At 41.7% G+C, this 14,272-nt stretch overlaps 1 pseudogene; it reads left to right on the top strand.

The window, feature by feature from the left end:
• The first annotated feature begins 408 nt into the window (after window positions 1-408).
• Window positions 409-3,725, top strand: LOC136313481 (cold shock domain-containing protein E1-like; annotated as a pseudogene).
• The last annotated feature ends 10,547 nt before the right edge of the window (window positions 3,726-14,272 follow it).

Genomic DNA, 14,272 nt, shown 5'->3' with positions numbered 1-14,272 from the left:
GAGCTGTCGGGTATGAAGTGTAACAGAACAGATTTTACCACCTGAAACAGCTCCTTGAAGTCCAGATCAGACAAAGAACAAATCTTGGAACAACCAACAAGACTGAAGAAGAGTACACTTAAGTTGAAGACACAACACTTGATCTGAAACAGAAAGTTTGTGCCTACTTAACATCTTTGAAAGAGCACTTCCCAGTGCTGCTTCTTGTGTTTCCTTTTGTGTGTGTGTGTGTGTGGTAATGTGAGACTGTCCGGTGCAGCAGCAGGTGTATTCTTCACTAGCTTGATTGATAGATAAATTTCTCTCTTATTTTTTTAGTACTAGCAACTTTCATCCTTTGAAAAGTATACCGAAAAGGAAGAATCAGCAACTACTACTGAGAGTGCAATATTTGATTATCACTGTAAGATGAGCTTTGATCCAAACCTTCTCCAAAAACAGTGGACACAACGGGATACCCCAACAGTACTTCAGCAGCACTGCGTGAAAATGGGGTTATTGAAAAACTACCAACCTCTTGTGGGTATATTCAGCGTTCAGAATGTCAAGTTAGACTTTTCTTCTACTGTTCACAGGATAGTGGCAACCTGCAGGACTTAAAAGTAGGACACGATGTTGAATTCAAAGTATCATCTGATCGGTGGATCTGACCGGTGGACTGGGAAACCCATTGCTGTTCAACTGGTAAAGATAAAACCAGAAATCCTCCCTGAAGAATGAGCGAATGGACAATAAGTGTTTTATCTGATTTAGACCCCTGAAGATGTGAACAGGAACCTTCAGCTGGAAACCAGAGATAAAATAAACTTTGTAACTGATAACAATAGACATACTGGTGCTGCAGGTACTCAAAGCATTCACTATTGAAAGAGAAACAAGCCCACTGTCAGGGAGTAGTTTGTGCCATGAAGGAGGTATTGGGCTTTATTGGAAGAGGTGATGTTGTAAAAGAGATAATTCTTTCATTTAGAAACCTTACAGCCTGGAGATGACATGGAATTCACAACCAAGGACAGAAATGGTAAAGAAGTGACAACAGATGTGTCGGGCTATTGCCTCAAGTAACAGTCATTTTTAAAGGTATTAGCATTAAAGGAACTGTAAACAAAGTTATCCCAAAAGTACCCAGTAAAAACCAGAGTGACCCAGGTCACATTAAAGTTGACTTTGTGATTCCTAAAGAACTTCCCTTTGGAGACGAAGATACAAAATCCAATGTGACCCTGTTGGAAGGCGACCATGTTATGTTTAATATTTCAACAGACCAATGTGACAAATTAGAACAAGCAACCAACATAGACGTTTCTGTCAAATACATTTCAGTTTACTAATGAAGCCAGAGAAATGTGAAATTCTAGATGGGAATTGGCTCTATACTGCAGATTAAGTGGAATTTACTGTGGTTCCTGATACGTCCTTTACCCAAAGAAATCACACTATTAGGATTAAAAAATTTCCCAAGGGCACAGCTTTGTTTCATTCCCATTCAGATCATCACTTTCTGGGCACTGTAGAAAAAGTAGCCACTTTTTCCAATCCTAAAGTCATTAGCCCAAATAAAGGCAAAGCAAAGGAGACTGAGGATGGTATTATTGCTTATGATGGTTGTCGGGTGAAACTGACTATTGCTTTCAAGCCAAAGATGTGGATGAATCTGCTTCTCCTCAAAATAGAGGATAAGGTAGAATTTAGTATTAGTGACAAACAGAGGCCTGGACAGCAGCTTGCAACCTGTATGCCACTTTTAGGTTGTAATTCTAACTCCAGAGGCTCTTGGGCTATGTGGCAACTCTAAAGGATAATTCTGGGTTTACTGAAACAGCAAATCATGATAAGGAAATCTTTTTCCTTTATGTGAGAGTTCTCTGGTGATGTCAATAGCCTGGAACTGGGGGAGATGGTTGAGTACAGCTTGTTCGAAGGCAGCATAGTCAGTACAGAAAAAGTCAACAAAACATGTTCGGCAAGTGGCATTACTGAAGAAGCCATCTACTCTCATAAAGTCATTCACCCCTTGAGTAGTGCTGACCTAACACAGACTGAGTACAAAGGATTGATTGAGATCATGAAGGAAGAGGATATGAAAAACGAGGTCTATCCATTTGGCATAGTTGGAATGGCCAGCAAAGGGGATTGTCTGTGGAAAGGAGAAAGTGTCGAATTCCAATTATGCCTCCTGGGCCAACATTCACAGACTGTGTCCCACAACACCACACCCCTGCATAGGGCCACTGTGGAGTGTGTGAAAGATCAGTTTGGGCCCTAGTCAGCAGAGTGTCAGCCTCGTGTGTGGATATCCCAGGTTTGATTTCTGGTCAGGGCACACAGAAGAAGCAACCATCTGCTTCTCTACCTTTACCCTCCCATTTCTCTCTCTTTCTCTCTCTCTCTATCTCTCCCCCCACCCCCTGCAGGCATGGCTTGATTGATGGGAGTGACTTGGCCCTGGGCACTGAGGATGGCTCCAAGGCCTCTCCCTCAGGTGCTAAATATAGCTTGGTTGCTGAGCAGTGGACAAATGCCCCAGATGGGCAGAGCATTGCCCCATAAAGGACTTGTGGGGTGAATCCCAGGTCAGGGTGCATGCCAGAGTCTGTCTCTCTGCCTCCCCTGCTCTCACTTAATTAAAAAAGAAAAGATCAGTTCAACTTCATCAACTGTGAAGTAGGAGATAGCAAAAAGCTCTTTTTCCATGTGAAAGGAGTTCAGGATGGCATTGAGTTTCAGGCTGGAGATGAAGTGGAAGTCTTAGTGATTTTTGATCAGTGCACTGGCAAGTGCAGCACTTGTAATGTCTGGGGAGTCTGCAAGGGCCCCCAGGCTGTTGCAGCTCCACAACCTAATAGGTTGGTCACTCACTTGAAGAACATCACCCCAGATGGTGCCAGTGCTCCTTGCCTAGGTGTTCTTCGTCAGCCAAGGGGACCAGATAACTCAGTGGGATTTGGTGCAGTGTTGGGCAGATAAAATATATTATGCTCACTTTGTTAAGGATGGTGCTGCCCACGTGGAAGCCCGTCACCCAGGTGATAATATTAGTTGCTCTTCTTGCTTGGGATGGGCGTGATTATGTTAATATGTGTTGGGGGAGGGCTTTCACGCCAAAAGATTTTAAAAGGAAAAGAGATCACGTTGTTCTGGGGAAGAGTGATTATTAAGTTCTAAGAGAAGCCCATGCTGTAGGAGAGCAGAGAAAGGCCACGTGGTGTAGGCCAGGAGAAGCAGCCAAGATGGTGGAGTGCTGAGGAAGAAGCCAGTTAGTGCAGAGTTTGTGCAGGGAGAAGGAGATAGAGAACAGAGGTGAATAAGGCTGGTTAGGTAGAAACCTTTGATTCTAGGAAACTCGGATAAGTCAGTGGCTTTGGTAACCCTGAATAGAAAGGGAAGTGGTTTTCCCACTATGTGTATTTCTTGCCCGCCGAGTGCAAGCTAGGATTAAAGCTAATGGCCCACCAGTTCTTGGCTCCATTGTTTCATTACCAACTGTCCGAATCAAATGCAAACCTGCATGGGCCAGGCAGCTGTGATGGTGGGCGTGGCTACTGGCTTTACATGCAGAAAGTAAAATGCATCAGGCTGCTGTCACTGACTAACCACAAAGCATATCATTAGTCTACTGTGATCAAGTTGGGGGGCATTCTGGTGAAGCATTCTGAAAATCTTCTTCTTCATCCCTTCCCAAAATCTGGAATACTTATTATATTGTGCTGTTATATCAGTTTTAACACCTCCCTCCTATTATGTTTATAAAAATAAATAAATTTAAGAAAACCAAAATAAAAGTTCAGATCATTTATTTTAACTTTTTGTTTTTATAATAAATGCACTTAAACTCTAATTTTTTTTTTCTGAGAAGAAGTTTTATCCCTTCTCTTTAACCTAAAAAACCATTTTAGATATAGGTTTTAAAGTTTTCAAGTATAAGCACTTTAGGGGGATATCTGTTTGTGACTTCCATGAGGCAGTGAATATGGACTTGTATTAGAGCAATTAAAATAGTCCTTCACTGAAAACCTTGGCCCCACGGCTTGGTGTACAGTCAATATTTGTCAGTGTGCTGTGCCTGAACCAAGAGGAAGGCTCTGGGAACAAAGTTCAGTGTGTGTTAGTAGGAGCATGTGTGTGCATTTGACTGAAACTGTGGCTTACTTTTGTTATTCAGATTCTCTGTCCTTATGGTATGTTAACCTAAACGCAAAGGCCAAAGTGAGAGGTCATGAGCATTTATCTGAGATTTTAAAAAAGAGAGAGTCATTTGGGAAGCACTGATTCACACAGAAACTCAAATACCTAGAGTTCTTATTAGGAAACAAAGGCAAGGTGTATTGATGAGAAACAGAAGGGAACAATTTCATCAATAGAGGGAAGATATTTCCATAAGCTAACACAGTGATGTTAATTCTAAAAGTGTTTTAATGGTAACCATCAGTCCAGTAGTCACAATATCTGCTTCCTTTGTTATCTTTACAAACAGTTGTTTGGGACATAATGTTGTTTTAGGCCCAGTCCAAAGGTTATTTTGCCCTGTTTTAACATTCCAAAGGTTTGAGGCATAAGCTGTGCAAGGCAGTTTGTCTGACATAGCAGCTCCAACTCTGTTTTCAAGTGGCTCCATTTATCTTCTTCTTCTCCTCCTTCTTCTCCTCCTCCTCCTCCTTTTCCTCCTCTTCCTTCTTTCTTCTTCTTCTTCTTCTTTCACATTGCAAGGCAGTTTCTCTGACATAGCAGCTCCAACTCTGTTTTCAAGTGGCTCCATTTTTCTTCTTCTCCTCCTCCTCCTCCTCCTCCTCCTCCTCCTCCTCCTCCTCCTCCTTCTTCATCTTCTTCTTCTTCCTTTTTTCACATTGCTGCCTCCTTGAACTATAGTTTTCTGAAAGAGGACTCTTGGCCTCTAACTATAATTTTGAACTTGTTGATTTTGTTCCCGAGCCTGCTTTCTGCTTTTCAAAACTATGCTAAAAGAAGCATAAAAATTTGTGGCTGTTACAATTTTTGGTGCAATGTTCTCGTTATCTATGTAAGACATTACCTTTCCTACCTACCTTGCTTTGTGTTTTGTCTATTAACAGTGCTACACCAGCTTTATGTGCATTAGAATTTACCTGGTACATTTTTTTTAATACAACTTTCTTTTTCTTTCCTTCCTGTTTTTGAAAGTAAAATTGAAAAAAAAAATAGGAAAATGAAAATAATAGCATTTTCTCTATGCAGATACTGCTAGTTCCTCACAGGCTGTACTGTTTCTTTTAGTTTCAGTCTCTTCAGTCTCTCTCCCTCCGAGTCCCTGCCTCCCACCCACACCTCTCCCTTTTTCTTATTCACTAATTATTCTTCAGTTTGGGTTTCACCCTAGGAAACAGAAAGCTTGAATGTGCCTAAGTGGCACATTCTTGGTAGAGGAAGCCTGCTTTTATATTCGTGCCAACCACAGCGACACTTCCAATACTTAAAAAAGAAATAAAACAGCCTGACCTGTGGGGCACAGTGGATTAAGTGTGACCTGGAACACTGAGGTCAGCGGTTCAGAACCCCAAGGTCTCTGGCTCTGAACCTGGGATCGTCAGGCCGAGGTGGCTGGCTTGAGCCGGGGATCATCCCCACCATCTCAGAGCTCGCTAGCTTGAGCCCAAAGGTCACTGGCATGAAAAGCCCAAGGTTACTTGCTTGAGCAAGGGGACACTGTCACAACCTCACTCAGGGCACACAGGAGAAGCTCAATGTACAACTAAAGTGAAAGCAACCATGAGTTGATGTTTCTCACTGTCCCCCTTCCTGTCTCTTTCTCTCACACTCTCTCAAAAAATAAATAAAACATAGAGCAGAGCTAAAACTACCTCTCCCTGTCTCAGTCACATCACCTTCATCTTCCCCACTGACTCAGTCTTTACCAAAATGTTCCTTTCAGTCCATTTTTTAAAAAAACATTCTCAGTCTTTATTAGTTGAGTTAGAACACATGATTTTTTTTTCTTTTTTTACAGGGACAGAGAGAGAGTCAGAGAGAGGGATAGATAGGGACAGACAGACAGGAACTGGGAGAGAGATGAGAAGCATCAATCATCAGTTTTTCGTTTTTTTGACACTTTAGTTGTTCATTGATTGCTTTCTCATATGTGCCTTGACCGTGGGCCTTCAGCAGACTGAGTAACTTCTTGCTGGAGCCAGTGACCTTGGGTCCAAGCAGGTGAACTTTTTGCTCAAGCCAGATGAGCCCGCGCTCAAGCTGGCAACCTCAGGGTCTCGAACCTGGGTCCTCCACATCCCAGTTGGATGCTCTGTCCACTGCGCCACTGCCTGGTCAGGCTCAGTCCATTTTTATACTTATCTAACTGTATGTCTGTTTCAAGCAATACTGTTTTGCATGTATTTTTTTTAAATGTGTGTAAATGGCATCACTGAATATGTGTTGTTCTGCATTTTGCTTTTCTCAAACAATTTAAGTGTATCCATGTTCTAGATATGTGCTGGGCTCTGTACCCTTTCACTTCTTTATACTATTCCATCTTACAAATCTCTTATGTTTTTCTAATGCCCTTCTGCTAATTTATATTCTATTTTTTTCCTTTGGTACATTTGTGTATGTCCAGCTTCTTTCATTCAAACTTGTGCTTGTAAGATCCATCCACGTTATTAAAAGTTGGTATAGCTCAGTCATTAGTCATTGCTATATATGCTCCATTGTAAAAACACACAATTTACCCATTCTGCAGTAGATGGACAGTAGGACTCTTCTCATTTGCCTATTCTGAGTAACAGTACTGTAGACACCCTTGTACACACGTGTTGCACACATGTATGCTTTCTATTAGGTATATACTTAGAAGTAAAATTGCTGGGTCATAGGATATGCATATGATTAACTTCAACAGAGTGTAAAATACATCTTTACAATGTAGTTTTGGACCAATTTACACAACCAGTGTGCCAGTTGCTTTGTAATCTTGCCAACAGCAGTATTGTTAGGCTTCTTAGTTTTTACCACTTTAATAAGTGTGTACTTGTTCCAGTACAGCCCGAGCTCTCCGTCAATCAGGCATCCTCAATTCGACTTCCCCATGCAGTGGGACACTCCTGCTTAACAGCAGGGCTGGCAGCCTCTTTGAGACTACTCTTGAGGCGGCTATGAGGATGCTGCTTATTGGTACCGAGACCAATTGCCACTGGAGGAAAGATACAACCGACACTCAAGTTAGTTGCAAGAATCACACAGGCAGTTTATTACTCACAAATCCTTTAGGCGTGCCTGGGTACAGTTTAAGGGGCCCCATCGGCTTGCTCCTCTCTGCTGTCCTTGGTCAGAGTGGCATGGAGACAGTCCACATTCAACACTGGAGTCTGGGCAACTTACGCAGCAGGTGGACCCCTTAGCTTTAGTACCTTTTCTGGTTTACGCCTTCTAACAGGTGTTAATCTATGGGATTATCACATCAAACCACTTTTTTGGGAGTTCCTAACAGGAAGCCCTTTTTTATGTTAATCTATAGAATTGTCACATCAAGCCACTTTTTATCTATATATAACTTCACACACATACTAGCTGGGCCCTGCGCAAAAGGCATAGTCTGCCTGTCATATCTGTACACACTAGATTAGTTCCCACCCAGAAGGCCTATCCTTATTCACTTGCTTTAATGGCTTCTAATATTACATTCTAACTTATCTCTATATATCTTCTATATACTTCATTTCTATATATTTAATTACTATAACATTATATTACTGTAACAGTGGTGATATCTCATTGTGTTTTTTATTTTTCCATTGATTTGAGAAAGAGAGGAAGAGAGAAAGAGAGAGAGAAGCATCAATTTGTTGTTCTACTTAGTTATTCCATTTAGTTGTATATACATTGATTGCTTCTTGTATGTGCCCTGACCAGGGTAGAGCCCATGACTTCTGGTGCTCCAGGATGACACTTTATCCACTGAGCCACCCAGCCAGGGCTTCTCATTGTGGTTTGTTTGTTTTTTTTAAAGGCAATGTGAAGGCAGAGCAGAGAAAGATTGGCAGTTTCTGATCTTTTATTTATTTTTTTTACAGAGACAGAGAGAGAGTCAGAGAGAGGGAGAGTAGGGACAGAGAGAGATGAGAAGCATCAATCATCAGTTTTTTGTTGGGACACCTTAGTTGTTCATTGATTGCTTTCTCATATGTGCCTTGACCATGGGCCTTCAGCAGACTGAATGACCCCTTGCTCGAGCCAGCGACCTTGGGTCCAAGCTGGTGAGCTTTGCTCAAACCAGATGAGCTCACGCTAAAGCTGGCGACCTTGGGGTCTTGAACCTGGGTCCTCCGCATCCCATTCCGACGCTCTATCCACTGTGCCACCACCTGGTCAGGCTCATTGTGGTTTTAATTTACATGTTCTCTTCCGAATGAATGAGCATTTTTTAATATGCTTAGTCATTTGGATATACTCTTGTGAGGTGTTTTCATGAAATATGCCCATTTTTTCCTAATGGATTGTTTTTGTTGACTTGAAAGAATGGAATCATATTTGATTGAGGTCAGATACAGTATTGCCAATATCTTCCTCCACCCTTTGGCTTGCTTGCCTTTTCACATTTTTTTTTTTTTTGAACAGAGAGACAGGAAGGGAGAGAGATGAGAAGCATCAGTTCTTCATTGCAGCACTTTAGTTGTTCATTGATTGCTTTCTCATATGTGCCTTGACTAGGGGGTTTCAGCCAAGCCAGTGACTCCTTGCTCAAGCCAGAGACCTTGGGCTTCAAGCCAGTGATGATGGGGTCATGTCTATGACCCCATGTTCAAGCCAGTGAGCCTGCACTCAAGCCAGCAACCTCGGGGTTTCAAACCTGGGTCCTCAGCATCCCAGACCGACGCTCACTGCTTGGTCAGGCTCACTCTTCTAATTGTATCTTTTGATAGACGCCAATGTGACTTTAGTGGTAGCTAATTTAGCAGTCTTCCTTTGCTGTTTTGTTTAAGCAAGTTTTCCCTACTCCAAAGTTATGAATACCTTTTATGAGTATTATTTTATCTTTTGCATTTTGACCTATAATCTACTGGAGTTGATTTTTTTTTTTTTTTTTTTTTTTTTTTACAGAGACAGAGAGAGTTAGAGAGAGGGATAGACAGGGACAGACAGGAACGGAGAGATAAGAAGCATCAATCATTAGTTTCTCGTTGCGCATTGCAACACCTTAGTTTTTCATTGATTGCTTCTCATATGTGCCTTGACCACGGGCCTTCAGCAGACCGAGCAACCCCTTGCTTGAGCCAGCGACCTTGGGTCGAAGCTGGTGAGCTTTGCTCAAACCAGATGAGCCTGTGCTCAAGCTGGCGACCTCGGGGTCTCGAACCTGGGTCCTTGGCATCCCAGTCCGATGCTCTATCCACTGTGCCACCGCCTGGTCAGGCTGGAGTTAATTTTTGAGTGTGGTATAAGGTAGGCATCAGGTTTCCAGTCCATCTGTGATGTGAAATAAATTTGCTTAGTAGACACAAAACTGGCAAAACTAGTCAATATCCTGGGGCAATGATCAATTGAATCTTCACTAGATACAATTTGCATTTCTATGGACAAGAATTTTATGAATGACTCAAACAATAAAAGATATAGAATCAGATAATATCAACAGCTGATAGCCTATATACTATTGTCCTTTGGATTTGCCCTTGAATCACTTGTAACATTTTATTTATTTATTTATAGTCATTGAGTGGGACAGATATAAAAGGAAAGAGATGAGAAGCACCAGTTCTTTGTTGGGGCACCTTAGTTGTTCATTGATTGCCTTCTCATATGTGCCTTGACCGTGGGGCTACAGCAGGGCAAGTGACCCCTCGCTCAAGCCAGCAACCTTTGGGCTCAAGCCAGAGACCATGGTGTCATGTCTATTATCCCATGCTCAAGTTGGTGACCTCAGGGTTTCGAACCTGGGTCTGTACTGTCCCAGTCTGATGCTCTATCCACTGGGCCATGCTCTAGTCAGGCAGTTGTAACATTTTATTGGTTCCCTTGTTAATTAATGCGTTAAATACATTTTTTTTTTTTTTGTATTTTTCTGAAGCTGGAAATGGGGAGAGACAGACTCCCGCATGCGCCCGACCGGGATCCACCCGGCACACCCACCAGGGGTGACGCACTGCCCACCAGGGGGCAATGCTCTGCCCACCAGGGGGCAATGCTCTGCCCCTCCGGGGCATCGCTCTGCCATGACCAGAGCCACTCTAGTGCCTGGGGCAGAGGCCAAGAAGCCATCCCCAGCGCCCGGGCCATCTTTGCTCCAATGGAGCCTTGGCTGCGGGAGGGGAAGAGAGAGACAGAGAGGAAGGAGGGGGGGTGGAGAAGCAAATGGGCGCTTCTCCTGTGTGCCCTGGCCGGGAATCGAACCCAGGTCCCCCACACGCCAGGCCAACGCTCTACCGCTGAGCCAACCGGCCAGGGCAAATACATTTTTTTAATATGTGTCCTTTTGTATCTTCATGAGTTATGTTATCTACTTAGAAACTATCTTTTAGCAGTTCTAATTCCTTCTTTGCTTTTTACCATTTGCTGTTCATCTTCTTTTTTTGTTGTTGCTATTTTTCAATAGTGAGAAGCGGGGGAAGGCAGATAGACTCCCACATGAGCCCAACAGGGATCCACCCGGCATGCCCACCAGGGGGCGATGCTCAACCCCTCTGGGGCATAGCTCCGCTGCAACGGAGCCATTCTAGCACCTGAGGTGGAGGCCATGGTGCTATCCTCAGCACCCGGGCTAACTTTGCTCCCATGGAGCCTTGGATACGGGAGGGGAAGAGAGAGACAGAGAGAAAGCAGAGGGGAAATGGTGGAGAAGAAGATGGGCACTTCTCCTGTGTGCCCTGACCGGGAATCGAACCCCAGTCTTTCATATGCTGGGCCGACGCTCTACCGCTGAGCCAACTGGCCAGGGCCTTTGCTGTTCATTTTCTAATGCAGGAGTTTATAGTAGGCTGTTTTTAAATTTCTGGATCAGGACGATTAACCCAATCGTCAGTGGCTGAGGGCAGGGCAGTCATAGTGACACAAGGTGGTTTCCTGTGTACTGGGGATGGTTGGCAAGAAAACACAGTGATTGACAGTTCTAACATGCCCTGTCACTTAGCTGAGAAATACAGGCCTTGAATAATAACCTGATTGCTTCTCAAGCACCATTCTTCCAATGTTTAATTCAATGATGAATTAAACACTGGTCATGTATTAATTTTGTAAATTTGGGTTTCTACAAAGGATGAGTCTTTGCTGAATGTAGGGTAGACCTGTAAGCTACAGAAAAGTGTAATAGGATAGAGAAAAAACATTTAACAACTGAAAAAAAAGTGTCTTGATCTTGGGGACAGTTAGCAGTGATTCCTGAGTCTGCTGTTCCCAATTCTCTCTCTCTCTTTCTTTCTTTCTTTATTTATTTAATTTTTACAGAGACAGAGAGAGAGGGACAGATAGGGACAGACAGACAGGAACGGAGAGAGATGAGAAGCATCAATCATCAGTTTTTCGTTGTGACACCTTTGTTGTTCATTGATTGCTTTGCCATATGTGCCTTGACCGTGGGCCCTCAGCAGACTGAGTAACTCCTTGCTCAAGCCAGCGACCTCGGGTCCAAGCTGGTGAGCCCTGCTCAAACCAGATGAGCCCGCGCTCAAGCTGGCAACCTCGGGGTCTCGAACTTGAATCCTCCTCATCCCAGTCCAACACTCTATCCACTGCGCCACCGCCTGGTCAGGCTGCTGTTCCCAATTCTTAAACATGTCCCCTTAACTCATAGTTCCTCCATGCACAACACCTTTGCTCCTTTTTCTTTTGGTATTTAATATGAAAACTGAAGCAGAAGATCCAAAATTTCCTCCTTTTCAAGCATCAGTGAATACGGGCTTAGAAAAAGGTATTATGGATGTTTCTTCAGGCAACAGGGAACCCGCCTAGCTTACCCTGCCAGTTGACTGAAGAGGAACTGACCACCATACTCAGGCACTGTGCATGCCTGCTGAGCACGGAGTTTAAAGACCAGGATGGATGGGGAGATGGTAAAAGGGAGGGAGACAACCTGATAATCACAAATATCCCCAAGCTCAAAGAATCATGGGACAGCTTTTCAGGACAATGTTCTGTTGACCTGCAAACCTTAAGTTTATGCCACAGACTTAAAAACTGAGAAAGATTTATTCAGTAACAGGGTCTACACCAAACTCAATGGAGGGAACAACAGGACTTACAGAATCATGATGGTCAGAACATGATCTTACACCAATCGTTGGAACTGACAGGAGAGAAAAACACATTTAAAAAAGAATGATAACTGTACCTACCTCATGACTGAAGTATTTCTTTATTTTATACAGTGGGAACAAAAAGTGAATAGCTTTTAAAAAGAAAAAAGAAACAGTTCTGCACAGATGGTTGCATTCATTCAGACCAAATCTTTACTTTTAAAAAATGGGATACAGCCATTTAATCTTCACATGAACAATGCCAACATCTGTGTGACTCACAAACATAATTTTCTATGTACACACAAGCACACACTATTTATATAAAAAATAAATTAAGCTGTAATAATGAAACACAAGTTTACAAATGCAGATTTTTAAAGCCAAATAAAAAAAAATGGAAATTTCTGATAGGATCACTGAGGAATAGCTCTTCAAGTTGAAAATATTTTGAAAATTAAAAACCTGAGACAAATCAATGAGTATTTTTCAGATGCCAATTTTGTAATTCTGTATATTTCTTAATCTAATTATTAACTTTTTATTGGCTAGAATATGGCTTTTAGGATTGCCTCCAAAAAGTTAAACATCATACAAGTTGAAAGTTAAGTTACATTCCTTTTAAGAGTTAAAAGTATTAAGGTCCCTTTCAACCATCCTTCTTGCTTCGAGATACAACTCATCATTTAGTGACCCTCAATGATCAACTTAAAATTTTATGTTCAGATACCCCTTAAGTGAAGTTTTTATTTTTGTCTAAAAATTTTCATCATAAATCATTATAAAGGATATAAATGCTAGCATATTGTAGCTATTGCATCTTTAAATAAAACTGCTACATTCCTTTTTAAATTTAGCCAAAAGGCTCCAATAAACCCAATACTTATTTGATAGGCACTGTCATCCTTTCAAAAATTACATAAAGAAAGCAATTTTTAATAGAAAATGCTACATTTTTCCTTTTACTCCTTGAATTGGTATTTTAATCTACTTCCCCCTCAAAATTTTAGCTTATTTTTTGTCCTTTTACTGCTTAATTGTAGATCTGTAACAAAATTATATAATATCCTATAATCATAAGGCTCTATGTATTTAAATTTTTCTTCTAGACTGAACTTGATCAATAAATATAGTACAGGTTTTAATAAGTTATTAAACATAGTCAAATTTCATTGGCAATGTATCACTCAATGAGATGAGGAAGCCCCTCCCAAAATTATTTCATCTCGCCATAGATTAATATTAAATTGTTAATGGCCATGGCACAGCATCAATCTCTTTCTCCTTTTAAATTTTCTGTATGAAAGTGCTGATCATCCTTGTGTACACAGATAAGAAGATGGGAACAGAAGGAGTTTTGTGATAGCAGGATAACTGAATTCTTCTAATGCCTTTGAAAGTACATGCTAAGATATTCATGAATCTTGGGTGCGCCTTCAATTTTGTTGAAAGCAAAGAATTGGGAACCACCAGACTTGCAAAAGGATTATACCCTGCTGTTAAGACGCTTTCCCGGTCTAAATACCAATATTTTCAATTTTACACCTTGAGTCATGCTCTACAGTATGACTGAAGATGGGGAAAGATACGTTTTCTCTTGTGAGGGAGAAAAAGGCATTTTCTCAGGAGCTGATTCTTAAGAAAGTGTACAATAGAAAGGTGAAGATCTGAAAATGGATCCTCTCAAACTATTTGAGCCTGTGTAAGCCTGTGTATTCCTTGGAATGCTCTGCTAGACTGCTAGGGGTGGGCTGGTCCAGTCTAAAGGCCATTGGCCTCTGTGACCTACCTTTAGATTTGATTTAACTAGGGTCACAGGGCATATACAGTCGGCTTTGAACAACACAGATTTCAACTGCACAGGGCCACTTACATGTGGCTTTTTACCCATAAATTCTGTAAATGTATTTTCTCTTCCTTATGATTTTCTTAATATTTTATCAAACTTCCTTTATTGTAAGGATACAGCATATAATTCATATGACATCCAAAAATGTTAACTATGTGGTTGGTAAGGTCAACAGTAGTGCTATTAGTTAAATTTGGGGGGAGTAAAAAGTTATATGCAGATTTTTGAC

The sequence above is a fragment of the Saccopteryx bilineata genome, chromosome 9, assembly GCF_036850765.1.
Source record: "Saccopteryx bilineata isolate mSacBil1 chromosome 9, mSacBil1_pri_phased_curated, whole genome shotgun sequence".
Taxonomy (NCBI): domain Eukaryota; kingdom Metazoa; phylum Chordata; class Mammalia; order Chiroptera; family Emballonuridae; genus Saccopteryx; species Saccopteryx bilineata.
This window is presented reverse-complemented; position numbering and strand designations above follow the sequence as displayed.